Source organism: Notolepis coatsorum (genome assembly GCF_963971535.1).
Source record: "Notolepis coatsorum genome assembly, chromosome: 8".
NCBI classification, from domain to species: domain Eukaryota; kingdom Metazoa; phylum Chordata; class Actinopteri; order Aulopiformes; family Paralepididae; genus Notolepis; species Notolepis coatsorum.
Window position 1 is genome coordinate 77,504,792 of NC_140172.1, and position 24,194 is coordinate 77,528,985.

Consider the following 24,194-nt stretch of genomic DNA (forward strand, 5'->3'; position numbering starts at 1 on the left):
GGGCCGGCCCGTTTATCGCTGTTGTGGTAGTGGCCCTGACAACTAATGGGTCACACATTTTTTTTATGGGTTTGATGTGTAGTGGTTGCCTCTTGGGCAACCAGTTTGGTGGGGGAGGTGTTAATAGTGAAAAATCAACATGCACTCTCTCAAAAATGTTATGTACCATGAGCTTGATCACTCCTGTGTCACTGGGCATGCAGCTGAGGGCTGCTAATTAGCTAAATGCTGCTGATTGGTTACCTGCTGGCAGGTTAAAACCAGTCCCTGAGACACACATGCAGTCTGACTGTGGCTAGAGGAGTGTGTGAAAACCGAGACTTGTCACGTTCTCCCATTCTTTGTTCTTTAGTTTGTACCAGTAATTCATTGTTAGAGTAGTCTTTTGGGTTAAACACAGGTTTTGGTGTCGGTTTGCACATAGGTTGTGTCCCTTTGAGCCAGGGTCGTAATAATCGCTAATAAAAGAAATAACGATTAAAACCCGACTATACTCGTGTTTGGCGCTCAAGCGATGGCGAGTTAACCCGACCATCATCGTGATCGGCGTTCAATGAGTTAATAAGTACATTTAAAAGTAGAAACTTTTTTACTTTTACTCAAGTGTGTTTTTAGCCAGATACTCTGACTTTTACTTGAGTACTATTTTGAGACGGTACCCATACTTTCACTTAAGTATAATTTCTGGGTACTTTTTACACCCCTGCACACCCTCAAGACCCCTATGCTCTGCATCTTCTGGCCGCCTCAGACCTACTCCTATCCGAGCTCCGGGAGGGTCATCAAAGAGAAGTCGCCTATTCTCGGTCCTTGGCCTACAATGGTGGAACGAACTTCCCACCACAGTTAGGACAGCCGACACCCATCCAATCTTTCGGCGTCAACTAAAGACGTACTTCTTCAATCATTATCTGAAATGAGAAAAAAATATATAAAATAATAATAATAGACTTCCGGTTCCGGTTCGAGTATGGAGTAGTCGCTGTGTGTAACAGCTCCGCTCCCGTTATTTATATTTTGCCTTTAAACGCCTCTTTTTATACCCCCAATTCGTTTAAACCTGTACGTATATATCACCTGAGGTTTCCAACTAACTATATTGACTGAAAGAACCACGATGCCATCGAAGAAATCAAACGATCCAAAGAAAGATGACGGTTCAACCGACACGGAGTACCTTGCTAAGCTAATAGAAGGGTCCCAGCTCAAGTTCGAAGGCACCATGAAGATAATGGAGAAGACCTTAACGGAGGGTTTATGCTCCCTAACCAACAAGGTTGACGCTATCAAAGAATCTATCGAATCCAAAATCAGGAAGCTATTGGAAACGGTTGGTGAACAGACCGATCGTATAGAAGTAGTGGAAGCCTGCTTGAATAATTGCACTGATAGATTCGAGGAGATAGAAGGAACCAACGAGAAGCTAAAGTCTAAGATAATCGACCTCGAATACCGATTCCGCAGACCTAATATTCGCATAATAAAGGTCTGGATGAATCAGTGAGCTGCGAACAACACAATGTCTTGTTTGCAGAAGTGTTAGTTGCAATTCTGGGATCAGAGATCCTCTCTACGACATCTGAAGTGGATCAATGTTACAGAATTGGTATCCGAAACAACAACAAACCTCGAGTAGTTATTGCTAGCCTACGTCAAAGTGGAATAAAAGAAAGAATTATTCAAGAGGCACGGAAGAAGAAAGGTAATCTGAAATACAGAGGGCAACCAGTCTATTTCTATGAAGATTACTGCCCCGAAGTTGTGGTACAACGGTCCCGTTACAAGACCGTGATGTCCCTACTCTACGGGCAAGGTCTCAGACCTACACTATGGTATCCTGCGAAGCTGTCCATCGTCAACAAAGACGGAGTGAGGAAGTATTTTCCCTCGCCTGATGAAGCTGAAATCTTTCTGAACACTTCGTTATGGCTTAAACACCAAACGGCGTCATATAAATTTGGATAACCTTGATTCATAAATAGGTTAACTATGTGTCGCTGTCATCTAGATCAGTGGTTCTCAACTGGTCTAGCCTCGGGACCCAACATTTTCCTTAGTCATTAAGTCGCAACCCAAAATTTGTAACCACTATGATTTATGTAAAAAAAAAATTGCAGTAATACACAATCTTTCAAAACATGAAATAAACACAAAAAAGTGCAACAAAAGTGCAACTATTGCTAAAAACCCAATGAAATAAAAGAATAATAAATAATATATGCTTCTTAGCAGATTTCTTAGCTTAACATAACAGACCTAAAATTGGGGGAACTAATGGGATAACTGAGGTTGCAACAAAAGTGCAACTAGGGCTAAAACCCAATGAAATAAAATAATAATAAATAATATGCTTCTTAGCAGATTTCTTAGCTTAACATAACAGACCTACGTTTGGGGGAACTAATGGGATAACTGGGGTTGCAACAAAAGTGCAACTAAGGGCTAAAAACACAATGAAATAAAATAATAATAAATAATATATCCTTCTTAGCAGACTTCTTAGCTTAACATGCAGGGAACTAATGGGATAACTGGGGATGATGTTTGCTCCTGACAAGAGTCTCAAAGTCTGGGGTGATGGTAGACAAAGCAACTCTGAGTTCATGCTCAATGTCCAATCTGTTCCTCCGCTTTGTCTTCAGCTGGACCAGAGCTGAGAAGCCACTTTCACAAAGATAGGTAGTGAGAAGAAAAAAAAGTAAAATAAAATAAAATAGACCCACCAGTTGAGAAACACTGGTCTAGATACCTTATTTTAATGGTTCGCTACATCTGATATAAGGGGGGTTTGGTCCGTTGTAATTGTTTTGATAAACTATAGAAACGTCCACCAAGGCTGGGGAGATTAACGTTAGCTCTGTTTTTTTTTATTTTTTATTTTATTTTTTATTATCTTTTTCCCCCTCCTCTTTTTCCAATTTTTCTCCCATCCCACTGTTAGTCGTTATGCCAATTCCCAACTCCCTTCCTGGTTGTTGCGCACCCCCCCTACTGTTGGTCCGAGAGGCCGGAGACTATCACATGCTATCCTCCGACACATGCGCAGCCAGCCGGCAGCCAGCCTGGCAGCTCAGATTCTCACTGGGAGAGTGTAACGTGTGGAAGGTCACACTACCTCCCTCCAGATCCTTCCTTCGCTGAGCAGGCGCCCCGACCGAACAGTAGGAGTATTTTTCTGTTTACAACGCCCAGGACCCACCCATCAGCTTTCCCACCCTCTAATACTGCCAATTGTATTAGTACGGACGACCAGCCAAACTGAAAACAATGTGGAGAGCTGGATTCGAACACGCGAACCCAGCGTCTCCAGCATTGGTGGTGAGTGCCTTGCCCACTGCACCACCTAGCCGCCCAACGTTAGCTCTGTTTAATGATCTATGATTTTTATTCAAGTCATTGTGTTGGGCTATGACTGGGCAACCTCCGGAGGTTCTTTTTTATTATTATTTTGATGTCTTCCCCGTGTGTGTACATTTGTATTGAACTTCGAGATCTATTGACATTTCGAGCACGTTCATGTTGTTGACATATTGGCTTCGGTCAGACATAATGAACATTACAGAAGATACTAGAATATCAGACGAGCTGCTGCACAGCGCCCTCTCCTGATACGATGGACTAATGGCACTTTTATTCAAATGAAATAGAATATTCTAGATCTTTAACATGTGTTCTGTGACTACACACACGGCATAGGTCACCTTCGGAGGAAACAACAGTCTTCACAGCGGAACATCGCCTACCCCTGGCCTGGTGGACGTACTGCATATACGTATTTAAACCTCCTTCTTTTCTTTTGCAATAGCTCCATTGCCTTTCCTTTCTATTTCTTCTATGTGTTTAAACTTAGCCAAGTTCTTTTAAGGTTTAAGTGAATGTACTCTACTCTTTGAGGCATCTTTTATTTAGCTCCAATGCCTTTCCTTTCTATTTCTACGGTGTGTTTAAACTTAGCCAAGTTCGTATAAGGTTTAAGTGAATGTACTCTAATCTTTGAGGTATCTTTTAATTTTTTTATCTCCTTTTTTATTTAACGGGAGAGTGGCCAAGCCACTGAGAATAATCTACTAGTTGATAGTTGATAGTTTTAGACCCTATGGCAAACTGCATAGGGGTGTTATGGTTGAATTGCTCGATATGGGGATACTGGTTGTGTACTTTAAAGGGTGGGAGGGGGGTGGGAATAGGGTATTATATGTATGTTTATTTTATATGTTTGTTCTTATGCTCAAGCTCAGCTCTCAACAGGACCTTAACAGTTGGATATATATCTATTATGAATGGCTACCCCAGACGAATTACACACAGGAATATTGCAACCTGTTTAGACTATGGCTAATTTAAATATCTTGATTTTGAATACAGGGGGTCTTAATATACAACATAAACGCAAAAGCGTGCTTACATGGATGAAAAGACAACAGGTTGATGTGGCTCTTTTAAGTGAAACGCACCTATTATTGGCTGACAATGTAAAGCTGGCGGATAAAATATATCAAAACATAAGCTACTCATCTTTTGGCACTAAATCCTGTGGTGTAGCTATAGTAGTGAAACGGAAGTTGAATATTAAATTGTTGGACGTATGGTCTGATGCAGATGGCCGAGTAACTATTGCTAAGATAGATTACTGTAACAGGAAAATCGCTTTGGTAGCGGCTTACGCCCCTAATCTTTACGACGCTAACTTCTACGCTTCACTCACTAGAGCGATGTTAGATCTCCCTGGGTATTCATTTATAATTGGTGCGGATTTTAATGCCATCTGGGATCGCTCGATTGATAAATCTAGTATCACCACATCCTATGACCAGAAACAGGCCTCTACGGCACTACAGACCTGGGCCAAGGATACAGGAGTAAATTATTTGTGGCGATCGCTCAACCCAACGGCGCGAGAGTACTCCTTTTTCTCAGCAAGACACAGGACATTTTCTAGAATAGATTATGTTTTTGCATCCCCTAGACTAGACTATTTGATAGCTTTGACGTAGAAATGGGGCCCATTGCACTGTCAGATCACAACTATTTACTCCTAAAGGGCTCATTCAGTAGAATGACATCCCAAGCCCCAAGATGGCACTTTAACTCGACACTGTTGAAAAACAATGAATTCAATCTACAATTCAAAAATAAACTCAGTGAATTCCTGCAGATTAATGCGTGTTCGGTACAAGACCCCAGAACGTTATGGAGATTGGTAAAGGGTTTTATCAAGGAAAACACTACTGTCTTTGCCTCCAACCTCCGCAAGAAACGTCAATCCAAATTGGTAGAGCTGGAAGTGCTTCACTCTTCGTTGTTCTCCTCTTTACAACGCAACTACTCGTGTCAACTGGAGTCTCAAATTAAAGTGTTGAAAAAGGAGATTAACTCCATCTTAACACTATGATCGCCGGGAACGAGTTTTCACGTCATTCCGAGCCATGCTCATTCTGCCGAAGACGCCGTAACTCGTCTTTGATGTCAATATTTCAAAAATCTGTCATCGAAATCATATTTCCTTTCCGGAGCCCTGAGACACACTGCTGATCTCCTCTCAACTCTCTAGCGGTTCAAGAGCGCCATCTGGTGGCCCATCGGCAGATCGCCAACCGGATATTAACCTTTGAACCGGTAGTACTCATCCAAATGTGGTCCGGCCACTCGCTATAGCTCCCGCGACTCCATCTTGAAACACTGGATAATAGATCGCTCGCCCTAACTCAATAAACAGCGTTATTTGGACGTATATACTATTATACAACCTGGAAATGGGTCGGGCATTTCTACATCCCATAATAGAAAAAAATCTGTTCCACGCTCATCTGCCAGCGGCGCGAGGAAGCCACGGTAAGATTCAGCGTTATTTTCTAACGTATTCTATACTAACTGATCTGATGAACATATGACCCACTCTGGATGAATCATCTAACGCTGCCCACGGAATTATAAACGATCCCCCGCCCATCCGGTCATCATCAGATGATGCGTAGAAACTTCTAGAACCACGTCCAGTTGAAACTTTTTATCTCGCACAGATTCCTACCAAACTGTATTTGATCATCAATATAATGCATTTAGGGCTATAAATCACGTTCTGAAGAAAGCTGCAGAAAACGATAAAAACATACTTATACTTTAGACCATATTTTAGTATGAATATGTGAATGAAAAAGTTTAACGTTGCTACACCCTGAACAATACATATAGGACATTGAATGGGCCATAATAATGGCAATGTAGCAATAGAATTTAAAAATGTATAGCCCTGCAAAGAAGGGTAACTTCTCCATAGACAAATAGAGCTGGCGAGGGATGGTAAATTATGAATTTAACCCATGGCGATTAAAGTGTTAAGACAACAATGCGAATTTCAAATATGCAGAACAAGACAACATTATTACTTTCATGGTTCTAAACCTAGTCACCTACTAGCTATGAAGATACGATCCAGTGAACAATTTTCTGATATCCCTGCCATTAAGGACCAACAGGGACTTGTTATTACAGACCCCAAAAAAATCAACAAGACTTTCCGTACGTTTTACTCCAACCTGTACAAGTCAGAAGTGATCTTCGATCATAATAAACTGGATACATTTCTTGATCAAATTAACTTACCTAAACTTTCAAAGGAAGACGCTAAACGGTTAGATGCACCTATTACACTAGAGGAACTTAGGGAGGCTATATTTGAATTGCAAAGTGGTAAAGCCCCTGGCTGGGATGGCATTCCACCCGAACTGTACCTCTCATGTTGGGATGTAATTGGACCACTATTCCTTGATATGATTTTATACTCAGCCAAAGAGGGGAACTTCTCCAGGGATGTCAATATGGCACTCATATCTATCCTACTTAAAAAAGATAAAGACCCCACCGAATGCGGTAGTTATAGACCCTTAAGCCTCCTTGCAACCGATCTCAAGCTGTACGCTAAGGTACTAGCCATCCAACTTCAAAAACATATGACATCTTTAGTTCACCCTGATCAGACAGGCTTCATAAGAGGCCGCCTGATCACGGATAATATTAGACGGTTACTGTGAGGTTTCGCCTTTCCCTGGACCTTTAATTCCCTGTCTCCTCACCTCACCAGCCCCCACCCTCGCGATGTTTTACTCTCCTCTGCTCTTCACCAGCCCCCACCCTTGGACTACCTTTCACAGCTGTGATAAGTTATGATTAGCGCCCCAGAGGGCTTTAAATACCTGGACCTCCCCTCCAGTCCTTGTCGGGTCGTTCTGTATGCTGGTTCTTTGTTCTGGACTCTTTATCCTTTTCTGTGTTCAGTGTTCATGGAGTCCTGGACGTTACCATCACCTGCCGTGTCTCTGGCGTGAGACGAGGTGCCAGCCATCACCACCTGTCGCCGTTTGCCTGGAGTGGGACACCGTCTGCGCTCTCTAATTCCCTACGGGAGGTGTTCCAGTGTCCCACTCCAGACCTCAAGCCGGCGCGCATCGCTTCCTATACCACGGGAGGATGCGTCTCTCCAAGCCGGCGCGCTCCTACTCCAGACGCCCAAGCCGGCGCGCATCGCTTCCTATACCACGGGAGGATGCGTCTCTTCAAGCCGGCGCGCTCCTACTCCAGACGCCCAAGCCGGCGTGCATCGCTTCCTATACCACGGGAGGATGCGTCTCTCCAAGCCGGCGCGCTCCTACTCCAGACGCCCAAGCCGGCGCGCATCGCTTCCTATACCACGGGAGGATGCGTCTCTTCAAGCCGGCGCGCTCCAACTCCAGACGCCCAGGCCGGCACGCTCCTACTCCAGACGCCCAAGCCGGCGCGCATCGCTTCCAAGGAGGATCTCCTTGCCAGGCCTCCGCCGTCGGAACCCTGCCATCCCTGTAAGCAGCTCTGGCCCTCGCCCTGTCCAAGGCCTTAACCCTGTTTCTTTGTCCCTGTCCCCAGCCCGCCTCTCCGGGCCTCTGTCCCTGTTCCCCCTCTCCATTGCCCCTGTTCCTGCCCTGACCTTTTTGCCCTGGCCCTGTCCCTTAGCCTTTCCCCTTAGCCTGCTCGCCTCTTAAAGGCACAGTGCCACATTTTTCCCTATTTCTTTGTTCCAGTGTTTTTGTGTTCTCCCTTAAAGGGACAGTGCCGCTTTTTGTTTGTATTGAATAAATGCCCTGTTTTGGCTTACTCTCATACCTGTCTTGTGTTGTGCGATTGGGGTCGGTTACAAACCATAACAGTACGACCCGACCCGTCGACGACCCCAGCCAGCACAGACAGTGTATGTTTAGTTTCCCCTGTTAGTTCCCCTGTTGACTCCCTTGTTAGCTTCCCTGTTAGCCTCGTTAGTTCCCCTGTTAGCTTCCCTGTTTAGTTTCCCCTGTTAGTTCCCCTGTTGACTCCCTTGTTAGCTTCCCTGTTAGCCTCGTTAGCTCCCCTGTTAGCTACCCTGTTTTCCCCACTGTTAGGACTGCCCCTTCAGCTAGCAAGGTCAGTTTCCCCGCTGCTAGGACTGCCCCTTCAGCTAGCAAGGTCATTTTCCCCACTGCTAGGACTGCCCCTTCAGCTAGCAAGGTCAGTTTCCCCACTGCTAGGACTGCCCCTTCAGCTAGCAAGGTCAGTTTCCCCGCTGCTAGGACTGCCCCTTCAGCTAGCAAGGTCAGTTTCCCCACTGCTAGGACTGCCCCTTCAGCTAGCAAGGTCAGTTTCCCCACTGCTAGGACTGCCCCTTCAGCTAGCAAGGTCAGTTTCCCCACTGCTAGGACTGCCCCTTCAGCTAGCAAGGTCAGTTTCCCCACTGCTAGGACTGCCCCTTCAGCTAGCAAGGTCAGTTTCCCCACAGCTAGGACTGTCCTTCCAGCTAGCTTGTTCTCTCATGCTGGTCCAGCCCTGTCTGCTAGCCTAGCTCCGGCAGCTAGCGCAGCCTCTTTGTTAATGTAGCAGTACAGCTAGCATAGGCCCTGTAGCTAGCAGTGCCCTGGCGGCTACCCTGTCCCTCTGCTAGCCCCACTTTTGGTGTAGCTTCCCCTGCTAGCATGGCCCGATTTTTTTTGTTTGTTGCTTTGTCATGTCCCCTGCCCCGCTGTCTGATTTTTTGGGTCGCCCGGTGGCTCCCGTGGAGGGAGGGGTACTGTGAGGTTTCGCCTTTCCCTGGACCTTTAATTCCCTGTCTCCTCACCTCACCAGCCCCCACCCTCACGATGTTTTACTCTCCTCTGCTCTTCACCAGCCCCCACCCTTGGACTACCTTTCACAGCTGTGATAAGTTATGATTAGCGCCCCAGAGGGCTTTAAATACCTGGACCTCCCCTCCAGTCCTCGTCGGGTCGTTCTGTATGCTGGTTCTTTGTTCTGGACTCTTTATCCTTTTCTGTGTTCAGTGTTCATGGAGTCCTGGACGTTACCATCACCTGCCGCGTCTCCGGCGTGAGACGAGGTGCCAGCCATCACCACCTGTCGCCGTTTGCCTGGAGTGGGACACCGTCTGCGCTCTCTAATTCCCTACGGGAGGTTTTCCAGTGTCCCACTCCAGACCTCAAGCCGGCGCGCATCGCTTCCTATACCACGGGAGGATGCGTCTCTCCAAGCCGGCGCGCTCCTACTCCAGACGCCCAAGCCGGCGCACATCGCTTCCTATACCACGGGAGGATGCGTCTCTTCAAGCCGGCGCGCTCCTACTCCAGACGCCCAAGCCGGCGCGCATCGCTTCCTATACCACGGGAGGATGCGTCTCTCCAAGCCGGCGCGCTCCTACTCCAGACGCCCAAGCCGGCGCGCATCGCTTCCTATACCACGGGAGGTTGCGTCTCTTCAAGCCGGCGCGCTCCAACTCCAGACGCCCAGGCCGGCGCGCTCCTACTCCAGACGCCCAAGCCGGCGCGCATCGCTTCCAAGGAGGATCTCCTTGCCAGGCCTCCGCCGTCGGAACCCTGCCATCCCTGTAAGCAGCTCTGGCCCTCGCCCTGTCCAAGGCCTTAACCCTGTTTCTCTGTCCCTGTCCCCAGCCCGCCTCTCCGGGCCTCTGTCCCTGTTCCCCCTCTCCATTGCCCCTGTTCCTGCCCTGACCTTTTTGCCCTGGCCCTGTCCCTTAGCCTTTCCCCTTAGCCTGCTCGCCTCTTAAAGGCACAGTGCCACATTTTTCCCTATTTCTTTGTTCCAGTGTTTTTTTGTTCTCCCTTAAAGGGACAGTGCCGCTTTTTGTTTGTATTGAATAAATGCCCTGTTTTGGCTTACTCTCATACCTGTCTTGTGTTGTGCGATTGGGGTCGGTTACAAACCATAACAGTTACTGCATGTGATAGATTCCAGCAAGGATGCCACGCCTCCTACAGCTATATTATCCTTGGATGCGATGAAGGCCTTTGACAGGTTGGAATGGTCTTATTTATGGGCAGTACTTGGAAGGATGGGGTTAGGAGAGGGGTTCATTAATATGATCAAAGTACTATATACAGATCCACCGGCCATGATTTTAACAGGTAAATTTTGCTCCCCACACTTTCCTGTGTCGCGCTCGTCTAGACAGGGTTGTCCTCTTAGTCCCGAACAGTGATGCCGGTAACGCGTTACTAAGTAACGCGTTATTGTAATCTGATTACTTTTCCCCGAAAATAGTAATCTAACGCGTTAATCTTTAAAAGCCAGTAATCTGATTGCAGTTACTTGTCCAAGTGGCTGTGCGTTACTATTTCGTTACTATCTCATCATAAATTCATAATGCAGGCGGAATGCAGTATCTTATTTCGTTTTCGACAGTCAAAAATACATTTTGAGCTGTTTTTCTTATTATTATTATGGAGTGACGTGGTGTGGCAGTGAAAGGGTTACACAAGAATGTGTCCCGCGGCGTGACTGGACTCTCTGTCTGTGAGTGACTCTGGTTTGGCCCAATCACATTCCCCATCCACAGTCTGCGAATCAGAGGCAGAGTAGGGCGGGTCTTCACAGCACGTCATGTGACATATGCGCCAATCGTGTGACAGCAGGGCTCCGTTGTTATGTTCGTCTGAGAATTCCACCCCAAAACGCTTGTCTAAACGAAGTTTAGGGGGACCCTGATGGAAACAAGACAAACGTCTTTCTCAGGTCTGCATCCCCTTAACAATTGTATGTATTGAGCCGTACTGTATTGTACCCATTCTGCAATCTGTTAAATAAAGTTTTCATTCATTCATTCATTCATTCATTCATTCATTCATTCATTCATTCATTCATTCATTCATTCACAGGAGGACTCGGAGGCCAGCCAAACAGCAAAAGAGAGAGATTGTTTCTTTCCCTATTGATTAATGTATATTTGATGGTGGCAGAGCAAAAGCTCTTATTTGCCAGATTTACAGTTAATTTACATGTTAAAGAGAGACTGATTGTATGTTTATAGAGAGACATTTATAAAAACAATTTAATAGTTACAGTTGATATAATTGAATAGTTCAGCCTGCATTTGTTAGATGTGAATAGATACACTGGTTTTGTACAACCACTGGCTGGCTGCTCTAATGCTGTGAGCATCATAGACTGTTGCTTTACCATACTTGATGGTACAGAAGCTGAAGCACTAGTTTAACAATTTACGTTATGTGCAGAGAAACAAGTTAAAAACAATTTATGCACTTTCAATAAAGCGTTTAAAAAAAACTGTTGGGGGAACGACGACGACTTCGTAACCTAGTTACTTTCAAAGTAACTAAGTTACTCTGATAATCAAGTAATCAGTAAAGTAACTTGGATTACTTTTTAAAGGAGTAATCAGTAATCAGTAATCGGATTACTTTTACAAGTAATCTGTGGCATCACTGGTCCCGAACTATTTGCTCTATCCCTAGAGCCTTTGGCACAGTACATAAGACAATCCCAGTCCATAGAGCCGATCTCAATTAAGGGAACCAGCTTGTGACTGCAACTTGTTCCTGTTTGCGGACGACTCAGCCCTGCTGGTCTCTGACAAGAACAAGTTACAGGTTGAAAAAACCCTCAGCTCGGAACTAGGCAGAATCTGCATATGGCTCGCTGATAACAAACTATCATTACACATGGGCAAAACAGAGTCCATTCTCTTCGGTTCAAATAACAAACTCAGCAAGACCGACGGCTTCTCAGTTACAGTGGGTGACAATATTGTCACAAGGAAAGATGAAATTACCTACCTGGGTTCCATCCTAGAGGCTAATCTCTCCTGTGACAAAATGGCATCCAATGTAATAAAAAAAGTCAACCAACGAACTCGATTCTTGTACCGGATCTCCTCTCTGGTAAACAAGAATACCCTGAAGACTCTGGCAGGAGCACTCATTCAGGGGTACTACGACTATGCTTGCACCTCATGGTACCAAAGCACCTCAAAGGCGCTAAAAACAAAATTACAAACATCTCAAAACAAACTGGTCAGACTACTGCTTGACCTTACTCCTAGAACCCACCTCACCCCTGCCCACTTTGACAACCTAGGATGGCTTAGAGTAGATGACAGAGTACAGCAACTTGCAATGGGCCTGGTCTACAAGATACACTACACGACCAAGGTACCCATGTACATGTCAAAATACTTCCCAAAGGTCAGTGAATACCACGATCACAACACCAAAGGGAGCTCCACAAATCATGTTAAACCCAGATTCGGCTCAAATAAGGGACTAAACACGTTTCGCAATTATGCCACATCAATGTGGAACGCCCTACCCAAAGCTGTAAAGGAATGTGGATCACTACCCACTTTCAAAACCTCTCTCAAGGGACACCTACGGGAGACTGCAATTCAACACTGGCCCCTGTAAATATCCTAACCCAACCCCCTCCAATGTACAGTCATTTACCTAGTATGGTTTTGTCAATAGTCCAATGTACAATTTTGTTTGTTTGTACAGTGTCTCCCCCCCCCCCTCAATGTACAGTTTTGCTTGTTTATACAGTGTGCCCCCCCCCAACCACCTCCAATGTAAATTACCCAGTATGGTTGTCAATATCCCAATGTACCCAACCCCCCCCACCCAACCTCCTCCAATGTACAGTTTCTACGTCAAATGTATATACTCCCTTTTCTTGACTCCTTCTGTATCACAAACAGTACTGTATTTGCAAATCTGGTATGTCATAAATGTATAGATGTAGCAGTACTGACTATCTGTATGTCATGTATGTCATATATGTCCTGATGAATTGAAAATGGGGGACCCTGATGTAAACAAGACGAAAGTCTTTCTCTGGTCTGCATCCCCTTAACAATTGTGTGTATTGAGCTGTACTGTATTGTACCCATTCTGCAATCTGTTAATAAAGTTTTCAATCAATCAATCAATCAATCAATCAATCAATCAATCAATCAATCAATCAATCAATCAATCAATCAATCAATCAATCAATCAATCAATCAATCAAAAACTCAGCATCACATTAGCTTATATGCGGACGATGTATTATTGTTCATGCAAAACCCTACCACCTCCCTACCTCATCTTCTCAAAGTAATAGATGATTTTGGCAGTCTATCAGGATTTAGGATAAACTGGCCAAAATCGGCATTCCTTCCACTCAATGTGACTGCGAAGGCTACCATCCTCCCAGCAAATATACCCATGGTAGGACACTTTAGATGTCTTGGAATTGAAATATTCCCCACTATATGCCAAACGGTGAAGTATAATTATTCCGGATTCCTAGATAGGATCACAAATGACTTCGGCAGGTGGTCAAAATAAAAAAAAAACTCATTACAGGCCCGAGCATCAATAGTTAAGATGGATGTTTTACCCAGAATTAACTTCTTCAGCTCGATGTTGCCGTTACCCCCCCCCCCCCCCTGTTGGTCACTGGCAAAAATTACACGCTGCATATAAATTCATTTGGAACAACAAACCTCCACGAATAAAAAGATCCACTGCACAGAGAAACAAAGCCGACGGGGGTTTAGCATTTCCAGACTTCAACTATTATTTTTAAGCGTTCTCTTTAAGACCACTGATCACCTGGTTTGATTCTCAAGCATCTGTATCAGGGCTCTACAGTGCGACCATATTGCTCGCATATGCCCCTAAAAATATGTGTGTGCGAACCTGAAAAATCAATTACTCGCACGGCGTGCGAGTGCAGATTACAGCCTCATTTGTTCTTTTTTTTCTCCGCTGTGAGAATCATTAAAAAACTACAAGTCCCACAGTTCACAGCCGCATAAACGTTCCAATCACAGTAGAGTTTCCTGTGGTTACGCGACTGGAAACTGAAAGTAATGATCAGTGTCTGTCTGAGTCAGACAATACAGCCATGTCGAAGCCCATTCATTTTTATTTTGCGCAAAAGATACCGGAGAATGAGAAGTCAGGCGAGGCAGCTCATGTTACAGAGGTGATAGTTAACGTTAACGCTAACCAAGATACTGACGCTAGCTAGCATGCTAGCGAAGTTGGCCAAGCTAGCGAGGCTACACCCACTACTACCCCCACTGTAGCACCCAATGTAGCTAGCGAAGCTACACCCACTGGAGCCAGAGGGAAGACATACAAATTTAACGTGAATTGGCTAAACATTTTCCCATGGCTAGAGTTCGAAAACAATGTCATGTTTTGTAAATATTGCAAAGTAGGATCGATGCATTGCGATGCATTGTTACACCCCTACACCAAAGTAACTGGCCCACTGTGTATGTGTGTACAGCTAACTTGGCTAGCGTTATCAACCGCAGAGGTGGGCAATAGGGTCCAGCTGCTGTCAATCAATGGTCTACCTGACACGCAAACTCATAAACAATGTTTCTGTACTGGAGGTGTACAGTATTTCACAACCCTGAAAGGATTATTTTTCTAGAAGAGCAACACTAGCTCCCCCCTCTACTGATGGCCCTGGTGGTAATGCCAGTGTCTCCTTTTTGTTCAATGTCACTGCCTTTCTTATTAGGCCTAGTTGTTGGCTACAACTTTGCCACAGTAGACATTAATCACTTAATTAATAGTTCAAATGTCTGTGTCCCATTCCCGTTTGCACACGCAGATGATACACACACACGCACACAGTGGGCCAGTGACTTTGGTGGTATGTGCTATTGCACAGATGTGTGTCCCGTTCCCGTTTGCACATGCACGCACAGTACAAATATACATATTTTTGGGTGCTCCTAAATTTCTTTGTGTGCTCCTAATTTTTTTCATTTAGGAGCACCTGTGCCCCTAGTGAAAAAGGTTAGCGTAGAGCCCTGATCTGTATCCTGGAGACCATTAGAGGAGAACATAGTGGCACCACATAGACTGCAGGATATAGTGTACACCAACTTATCAATTAAGCAATGCAACTTGAGATTTGGCCCTCTTATTACACATGTGATCAGGATATGGCGTGACACACAGAAAAAGTGTACAAACCACCATAAATGGCACAGTCATTCTCCCCTATTTAATAACAATTTACTCCTTATTGCACAACAACCTATCAGATTTCCTAGATGGGAAAAGAAAGGTATACATACATTGGGGGATATCTTCAATGACCATGGTTTCTGCAGTTATCAAGATATATCTAACAAATGTAACCTCACCAGCTCCACTCATTATTTCTATCTACAATTAAGAGCAGCTTTAAAGGCTCACGGAGTCCCATTAAAGATTCCACTTGAGCACCACAGATTTGACAAATTCTTTTATGAAAAGGAGACATCGAGAGGCTTCGTCTCTGACTTTTATCGTCACTTACTTACGTCCTCATATGATGTCCTTCCCCTAGACTCGGTTTGGAGGAAGGCTATCCCAAACTTGGAAGTAGATTTTGATTGGGATGAAGTCTGGGCAAATGTTCGGCTATCATCACGCAACCCGGATCACCAACAGATTAATCTTAATTTTGTTCATAGGACTTACCTGACTCCTAGACGTTTGCACCTAATGGGGCTTAGACAAGACCCTCGATGCTCCTTGTGTTTAAACGGTGCTCTTGGTACATTTATGCATATGTATTGGGAATGCCCTCCTGTTAAGATATTCTGGGAAAAAGTAACCACTCAATTATCAGAATTTTTATCTCTGACCATACCTATACTGCCATCTGTATTGTTGTTGAATGATGTTTCTCAGCTATCAACCTGTGTACATGTAAAGAGACTAATTCTGTCCGGTCTTACGGCTGCCAAAAAGTTGATAGCGTCACGCTGGATTCAACTGGATAAAATGTGCCGGAAGGTATGGGTTCTTACCTATCTCGATGTGATTTATCTAGAGATATCTACTGCACAAATTTTAGGTGTTAATGAAGCCAGCATAGCAATCTGGTTAGCTGTGGTGGAGAAGATAAAGGGAAGCATATGAACTTGTAATTTCTGATGTTAAATGGAATAGTGGATGTATAGTCCAAGAGGGGGCCCTGATGGGGGGGGGGTGGAGGGGGAGGGAAGGGGAAGGAAAGAGTGAGGAAGAGCGAGCAAGAGCACATGTATTGTATTGTATTTATTATTTTTATGTCTTTTAATCTACATTTATTTTGATTTAATTACTGGACTGTCATTATTGTTATTATTATTTCTGCCATTGTCATGTGATTTATCATAGATTTTACTGTTACTGTATTGTTTGTCTAGTTTTATGTTAAAAAAGGGAAAATAAAAAACATTTGTTCAAAAATAAAATAATAATAATAATCTAACCCTAACCTTACTGTCATGCACTTGTCCTAATATACTAACCTACACTGTAGCACTCAATGCTTTGATGAACATTGTTACTCAGCTGATAGAGTTGTACCCTTCCTGCTGTCTTGTTGTACAAAACTTGTAAGTCGCTTTGGATGAAAGCGTTAGCTAAATGACTAAATGTAAATGTAAATGCTGTATATCGCTGCTGTCGGGACAAAACCTCATAACTCCAAAAACCCAACTTTTCAGCAGATGAAAAAAACTAACACAGATTTGAGGGTGAATAGAGTTAAGAGATTTAGACAGATGATCGGTTTAATGCTTTCCCATTGTTTAAACTTTGTAAAACCCACACACACATATGGAGGATGATCTACGGAGTTGATTTATATAATAACATTTTTTTTCAAAAAATGGAGTTATGAGGTTTTGTCCCGACAGCACTGCATGAGTTTATGAAATACTGAGTATACGACTGGATACATGAGACTCAGATTATACTGCATGTGTTGTGAGAGTTTGTAAAACGGATGTTTTGCTGTTTTTACTCAAAACAACTTTTGAGTGAAGTGCTCCTTTACTGTAAGTCTAAGGATACATTATACCCATATAAACACAGAGACCGGTAGATACTCACATACACACATAAATGTTTGCACACACATGCACATATATTCACTCAGTCCTGTGTATAGCCATGCACAGACAGAGGGACAACAACACAGTCAATGTCATATTTTTGTCTTATTTATCACAACATGATGGCCATTAAGAAACACAATATTGTATTGTATACCTCAAAGATATCAACTTGATTTATAATTCTAATTAATAGTACATTCTGTATATAATACACTAATAAAATCATGTCCCCTCACGACATGTAAAACCTATTCTCCACCTAGTACAAACCCCTCCCCCTCCCTGCACACAAACTGATAAACACACAGTCCCCAGGCTCTGTTTCCCAAAAGTGCCCCAGCTGTTGTGACATCTGGACACGCACACACAGGCAAACGCACGCACGCACGCACGCACGCACACGCACACACACACACACACACACACACACACACACACACACACACACACACACACACACACACACACACACACACACACACTCACACTTAATCATCCAGTCCTGTGCACTCCTGTCCCCCTTTCCTCTCCTCTCTTCATCTCATCTCCTCTCCTCATCTCTCCTCTGCTTTCTTCTCCTCTCTTCTCTTCTCCTCTAATATCTTCTCCTCTCTTCTCTTCTCTCCTCTTTTCTACTCTTCTGTCCTCCCCCCTCTCTTCTCTTTTCCTCTTCTCTCCTCTCTTCTCCTCACATATCCTCTCCTCTCCTCTCCTCTCCCTACCTCCTCTCCTCTCCTCTCCCTACCTCCTCCCCTCCCCTCTCCTCTCCACTCGGCTATCATCTTCTCTCCTCTCCATCATCTTCTCTCCTCCTCTCTTCTCCCCCTTATCCTCACCCTCCTCGTCTCGCTTCTCCTCTCCATCCTCTCTCCTCCACTTTCCCCTGCTCTCATCTCCTCTGCTATCATCTCTTTTCCTCTCCCCTCTTCCTCTCCTCTCTTCCTGTGCTTATATAAACCCTCCTATGTTGTGTAGGTGTATTATGTAAGAGCTGAATCCTAATACCTCTATAACTCAGCAGATTTATCCAACCTTAATGTTTCATACCTCTCATGGTCTACGCAGCATCTGCGGTGATATTAACATAAAATATTTTAATTTATATAAATGTCTATTTTGCCACTCTGTACCACCAACTGATATAACACAATAGTGATTCTAGCTGTAACCAGTTCATGAATGCTTTTAGATTTTCTGTTGTCAGCTGGTCTAAACACTGTTGTCTGGCAGGACATACTTGTTCTAAACACTGTTGTCTGGCATGACATTCTTGTTCTAAACACTGGTGACTGGCAGGACATTCTTGTTCTAAACACTGTTGTCTGGCAGGACATTCTTGTTCTAAACACTGTTGTCTGGCAGGACATACTTGTTCTAAACACTGTTGTCTGGCACAACATTCTTGTTCTAAAAACACTGGTGTCTGGCAGGACATTCTTGTTATATAGCATTACTGGCCTCGCGTCTTGCTCTTTGCCATAATGAGATATATATCTTATCTCCAGCACCTACTGTGCTCATTAACAAAACAATGCACCCATGCACCTGACCAGGCCCCGCCCCAGTGTCCTCCTATAATGCCCCTTTTCCACTGCATGGTACCTACTCGACTCTACTCTACTCTACTCTGCATTTTTGGTTTTCCATTACCAAAGTACCTGGTACCAGGTACTTTTTGGGTACTTTTTTAGTCCCTGGTCTGTCGAGGTTCCAAGCGGGTAGAAGTGGTACCAGAAAAGTCACGTGAAACACTGCAGACCACTGATTGGTCAGAAGAGAGACGCGTCACTCGTTGGAGCGTCTACACAAAAACATAAAGCCGCCATCTTTATTTAGCCTCGCGTAGGATTTCATTATGTTTGCAGCAGGAACAAGTGCAATAAACAAAAAAGGATACAGTCACTGTGTATTCTGCCTCATTTATTGATGAAACAAAACCGACATCAACACAATTTGCCACCGAGCGGAGAGTTTAGTCTCACAAAAAGATTGCTGATTTGTTAAGCTTGTTGTGCTTAGGTGCTAATGTGCTAGCATGGCTATCGTACATAGCGTGATCAATATAACTCGCTATTGATTGTTTGTACTAGTAACGTTAATGCTAGTAGAATAGACACAACGTGAGGTAATCACCATCCATTCTAAACCGGTTATTACCTAATGCTAACGTTAGCAGATAGACATGAGAGGTAACGAAAGCTTGTTGTTAGCCTAATGCTAATGCTAACGTTAACGTTAGCAGATACACGAGAGCCTAGGTAACGTTAAAGCTTGTAGAATAGACACAATGAGAGGTATAGCGTTAGCAGAATAGACACAACGAGAGTCTGGTTAATGTTGTTATTGATTGATTGAAAACTGTGTTTTACTCTGGCTTGCGCCAAGCCCTCACGGACATAGCTATGCTGGAGCTCTCATGCTGTACACCAGCGGCCCCGCCTCCCCACACAGGAGACAAACTGAGTACTTAGTACCTGCAGTGGAAAAGGAACGAAGTACCAGGTACCTAAAGCAAGTAGAGTAGAGTAGAGTCGAGTAGGTACCATGCAATGGAAAAGAGGCCCCAAGACACCGGACATGGTCACACTCCCCCTTCCTTTTTTTTGTTTCCATCATGGACGCTGCAGTGCACTCCATGAACTAGTTGTTATGAAATGCAGAGAGAAATTGAACAATGTTGGGAGATTTGCCAGCCCCTGGAATCTTCTCGGCACATCCTAACAGCGCATCGGGCCTGGCCTGGGGTTTCCTCGTCTCATGACAGCGGATCGAGGGACGTTGCGTGGTGGCTAGCTGTCGGGCTAGGTCGCACACAGGTAGGGCCTGCGCTACCAGGCATCAATGCTAGCATTTGTGATACTGCTCGTTGTCCCGTGAGACAACCGAGTTGTGTATTGGCGCAAGGGGCAGGATATCTGGGTAAACGTTGTCGTCATGACTCTGAGTTGGATGTTTTCCCAGCTATCCTGGAGCGCGCGGCTAATGCTAATGCTACGATGCTGGGTCACTGTTCCTTTGTTCCCCGCTGTGGGCTGTCACCACTTTTCCCTCCTCTTAACCGGTTCATTGATGAAGGTCAGCCGGTAGCTAATGTGGGGGGTTTTGCTGAGGCTTATTTACCCTTTTTATGGGTGAATGGGCTGACAACAGGGCGCAAGGCAGGTGTGACCTGGCTTGAGAGCCAGGTAGCATCGATCCTTTGCCCTGGCAGGGTTGAACGGTGTCCCACCCGGAAGCCGACGCCTGAGGGCGAGTCGGCCCGGCAGGTGGCGGTATGGGCTGATGATGTTTATACCGCCACAGGATGGAATTTAGCAGCGGCCAGTGTCATTGCTCACTTGACTGTTTTTCTGTCCACATTGGTGTCGGGTAGTGGGGCTGCAGGGCCAGCCGACGCCGAAAACATCGCCCGTGTTTTTGGGGTTATAAAACTCTTAACTCAGTCACAAGCTATAACCGCAGGGATGATCAGGATGCTATCAACTCTTATTCATAGGCATCTCTGGTTGGAGCAGTCTTCCCTTGGGGAGGAGGAAAGGTTTCTTCTCCTTAGGGCTCCTCTTTCCGCGGAGGGACTCTTTTGTCTTTCCGCGGAAACGCGGGCGGTATTTGACCTGGGCCCCACACCGCCTTGCACCATGCAGCCAGAGGTGAGAGCATGGCCTCGTCAACGACTGTGGCGAGGCCCTCAACCAGCGGCCATGTTTCCCCCGCCTGAGGTACCCTGGGCACAACGAAAACAGGTGACCGCAAGGCCGACAGCCTTGGCGGCCGAGGGATCGGCTACATTAGATGAGCACGCCCTAAAAAAACGTTGTCGTCTAGCTGTGTCCAGCTCGCTCTCCGGTCACCCCCCCCCCAACACCAGCGGGATAAGGGCTCTGATTTGTTTCCTTTGGTTGCGGGTCGCGTGCCTTCAATGAAGCGCAAGCGGCCCCACGTTTCGCTTTTCATGGGGACAGGGGCTGACACCCAGTTGATGGCTAAAAAAACCTGCTTAGTTAAAACCTGCTCCTATAGAATCCGCTCCTAGTTAAAACCTGATATAAGTTCCTCCCTGCTCCTAATTAAAACATGCCGTGTGTTCCTTCCTGTTCCTCGTTAAAACCTGCAGGAGAACAGCTAAGAACATGGCCTTTGTTTTATCTGCATTTAACACAAGTTTGAGATGATACAGGTGTGACTGTAAGACATCAAAAGCAAGGAGTCAAAAGCAAGGGCAACAGTGTTCGCACAGCAGTACAAAATGGTGTCGTCCGCATAAAGATGGACAGAGGCATTTATATTATGACCTACATCGTTTATATAAATGATAAACAGGGTCTGCCCTACACTGTAAAAATGTTCACCGTAAAGTTACAATAGCTTACAGGCAATATTTTGCATGACTTTTACAATATCACATTATTTTGTTGTATATATATTACAGCAATGTATTGTGACTTCACAACATCATATTGTAAGAAATTACTGTGATATCACATTGTTTTGTTGTATATATATTACAGCAATGTATTGTGACTTCACAACATCATATTGTAAGAAATTACTGTGATATTACAATACCTTCTGGCAATGTGTTGCATGACTTTTACAGTAAGATTCACAATAATTTACTGTGAATGGCTTCACAGCAATGTGTTGTAATTTCACAGTAATGGTAGTACAATACATTGTTGTAATTTCACAACTTCTTACAGTAAGAAATTACTGTGATATCACATTATTTTGTTGTATATATATTCTGTATATGTATTTACAATAGCCTACATGTATTTTTTAGTCCAGCTCCAGTACACTTCCTGAAGGTCACACTTTGGTTTCCTGTCGTGATTAATCACGTCATCCTATTGTATCTTGACATGAAACTATTGTATGAGCTTCCTCCAGAAGTATACTGGAGCTGGGGACTATAGAGTTATGCATGTCTATCATTGTAAATTGACTGTTATTTTGCCAAATTATATAATATAATAATTATTATTTTTCAATTATTTTGTTGGCAAGTCTTTTGCATTACTTTTCAGACTTGCGAACAAAATAATTGAATAATAATAATTATTATATTATATAATTATAAATAATTTGGCAAAATAACTGTCAACTTACAATGGTATGCATAACTATATAGTCCCCAGCTCCAGTATACTTCTGGAGGAAGCTCATACAATAGTTTCCTGTCAAATACTATTGGATGACGTGATTAATCATGACAGAAAACCAAAGTGTGAGCTTCTGCCAGGAAGTATACTGCGCTGGACTTCAAAAATGCACGTAGGCTATTGTACATTAAAAACAACAGTCCAAACGCACAAATGAGGTAAGCCAGCATTTATTGTCAAAAGACAGAATTATTACAAATAATTATATACAAGAATTACACGAGGTAAGCCGGCATTTATTGTCAAAAGACAGAATTATTACAAATAATTATATACAAAGAATTATATTCTTATTCTTGAAATGGTAAATGGCTGTTTTCTTTTTTACAATTTGTGCACATTTTACCCATAGGAAAATCCCGCTCGTTGTACAAGTATCGCAGAGAAAATTCTAAGGTACTCACAGTTGCATGAGGGTTTCGGACAGAGAAACGCAATGGTTTGAAAGCTCGGCATTGCTAATAAACATTTTAAATATTATTTTATAAACTTCTGGTCAACACTGCTCAAAACGGCTTTAGCTGACTGATGCGCCTTGCACATCGAGCGTTTCGCCATTTCTTCAGAGTTAATTATGGGATTTTATTGTCAAAAGACAGAATTATTACAAAGAATTATATTACAAAAATAATTATATTCTTATTCTTGAAATGGTAAATGGCTGTTTTCTTTTTTACAGTTTGTGCACATTTGACCCATAGGAAAATCCCATATTAACTATGAAGAACTGGTCCTCTGCGAAAAACGCTCGTTGTACAAGTATCACAGAGAAAATTCAAAGGTACACAGTTGCACGAGAGTTTCGGACAGAGAAACGCAATGGTTTGAAAGCTCGGCGTTGCTAATAAACATTTTAAATATTATTTTATAAACTGCTGGTCAACACTGCTCAAAACAGCAAAACTAAGACAAAGTAATAATATTCGTAAGTAAAATGGTAAATGGCTGTTTCCTTTTTTTTTTTACAATTTGTGCACATTTTACCCATTCACACACCGACGGGAGCATGTAGGGGTTAAGTGTCTTGCTCAAGGACACATCGACACGCTGCCCGGGGAGGAGCGGGAATCTCCGGATTGCCAGACGACTGCTCTACCTCTCGAGCCACTGTCGCCATGAAACTAGTACTTCCAGGTCTTACCCGAAAATGGAACTAATGAATACACTTTATGCACTCACTCAAAAGAACAAAAGAGGCACTCAAAATAACAAAAGAGGCGCAGGGACGACAGGAGCATGACAATTGTCTTTGCAAACCATTCAAAGTCTATGAGCTTCCGAAGAAGGGTGTTCACGTCAGGGGACGACAGGAGAAGGACGATTGTCTATGCAGATGCAGACCATTCAAAGTCTATGAGCTTCCGAAGAAGGGTGTTCACGTCAGGGGACGACAGGAGAAGGACAATTGTCTTTGCAAACCATTCAAAGTCTATGAGCTTCCGAAGAAGGGTGTTCACGTCAGGGGACGACAGGAGAAGGACAATTGTCTTTGCAGACCAAAGTTTATGAGCTTACTTACGAAGAAGGGTGTTCACGTCAGGGGACGACAGGAGAAGGACGATTGTCTATGCAGATGCAGACCATTCAAAGTCTATGAGCTTACGAAGAAGGGTGGTCACTTGAGGGTTGATGGCGCTTCGCTTCTTTGCCCTGGAGCCTTTCTCCGGGTTGATGCCCAAGAAGCACCTGTTAATAAGCAAAGATACGTTTCAGTTTTAAATAGACTCAGCATTTATCAAGGTGCTCACCTGTGTTTTTTCCCACACCACACCCTGATGAAGACTGCTACTAGTTCAAACTTGTTGGATCATCCTCACAATACAAATATTTGTTTAGCCTAGCAG